The 1,553-nt window shown below is 58.7% G+C and overlaps 1 pseudogene; it reads right to left on the bottom strand.

The window, feature by feature from the left end:
- Nucleotides 1-228: 228 nt before the first annotated feature.
- On the bottom strand, nt 229-1,267 carry LOC144128927 (uncharacterized; annotated as a pseudogene).
- Between the last annotated feature and the right edge of the window lie 286 nt (nt 1,268-1,553).

Genomic DNA, 1,553 nt, shown 5'->3' with positions numbered 1-1,553 from the left:
CCTCGGGAACTGCGCTCATTAGTTTTCCGCAGCGAAAGGGCTGGCCCGACGGTGCATAGGAGATAGGGAACGGCGCCGCGGAGAAGAGGAACGATGAGAGGTGGCAGCCTGGCGGTTGGTGGAGAAGGCAGGAGGCAATGGGTCCGCTTGCACGCGGGGCGGCTGTATGTAAGACCCATACGCAGATGGTGGCAGGACGTCAGCAGGCGAAGAAGGACATCTGCGGCTCTAGCGGGCTACATGGCCGGCGAAGCCGCAGGCAAAGCAAATAGGCCTATTGTCACGAGTACGCCACAAACGACCGTAGTGCGAGACTGCCGGCGTGAAGCGAGGCGACGGTTGTGCCACCTGAGCCCGATACGAGAAATCAGGCGGGGGCGTCGAAGGTGGCGGCGCCTGAGTGGCGTCTTGAAAAGGGCTCAAGGGATGGGATGGTGGTCTGGCAAGAACGGCGGCGTGCGTAAGAGGGGCAGCCACAGGTTGCTGGGGCAGGGGTGGCAGGGCCTCCGCGACTTGGGCTCGGATCGTCTGCTGAAGGGTGGGAGACAGTGCTGGCGGGGGGTTCCGAACTCCAGAGATGAGCGCTAGTTGGCGTGCGATCTCCTCTCGAATGAACTTCTGAATGTCATGCCTGAGCTGCTGCCCTCCTGCGATCTCGAAATCAGCGGACAGGACGTCGGCAGGCTGTACGGTGCGACGAGTGAGGACGCGTTGCTTGCGGAGCTCCTCGTAGCTCTGGCACAAGCTGATGACGGAGGCCACGGTGGCCGGCTGCTTGGCTAGAAGCATTTGGAACGCATCTTCATCGATACCCTTCATGATATTTTGGATCTTATCAGCCTCGGTCATATCGCTCTTCACGCGCTTGCAAAGATCCACCACGTCCTCAATATAACTAGTAAATGTCTCTCTCGCCAGGCTGCTGAGCCCGTTCACGTAAGCGCTGTTCGGCGCGAAGTTTGCGCACGCCAGGACGGCCAAATACCTCAGTGAAGCTCGTCTTTAACGTGGACCATGTGGCGATATCGGCTTCGTGGTTACGGAACCAGAGGTTGGCGACATCAGCCAAGTAAAAGATGACGTTGTTTAGTTTCATGGCGTCGTCCCAGCGGTTGTGCGTGCTGACCCGCTCGTAGGAAGCCAGCCAGTCCTCGACGTCAGAGTCGCCGAGCCCACTGAAGACAGCCGGGTCCCGTTGTCGAGGTGTGCCGGAGCAGACAAGCGAAGCAGCCGGTGGCTGGGGAGCCAGGGGGGCGTTATTCGGCATTGCTGACGTTACAGTGCCGCTGCGGAACTCCAGGACGGGATCAGAAGCAACCTCCACCACTTGAAAGAGGGTTTAATAGCTCAGGCACCACCAGAACCAGGAAGGCAGAACCAGTCGCAGAACGAGGTCTTCTAGGCGTCCACGGTTATTCTAGAGCCCGGCAGCAGCACGCGCTCAGCGATAGCACTGCCGCTACCTCGTTGTCACATCTTCGTCTTTACAATTGCACTGAAACTACCTTCATAAACTGACATCATACATCACTGCCGTATCAGTCCCTTTCCTT

The sequence above is a fragment of the Amblyomma americanum genome, chromosome 1 (assembly GCF_052857255.1).
Source record: "Amblyomma americanum isolate KBUSLIRL-KWMA chromosome 1, ASM5285725v1, whole genome shotgun sequence".
NCBI classification, from domain to species: domain Eukaryota; kingdom Metazoa; phylum Arthropoda; class Arachnida; order Ixodida; family Ixodidae; genus Amblyomma; species Amblyomma americanum.
This window is presented reverse-complemented; position numbering and strand designations above follow the sequence as displayed.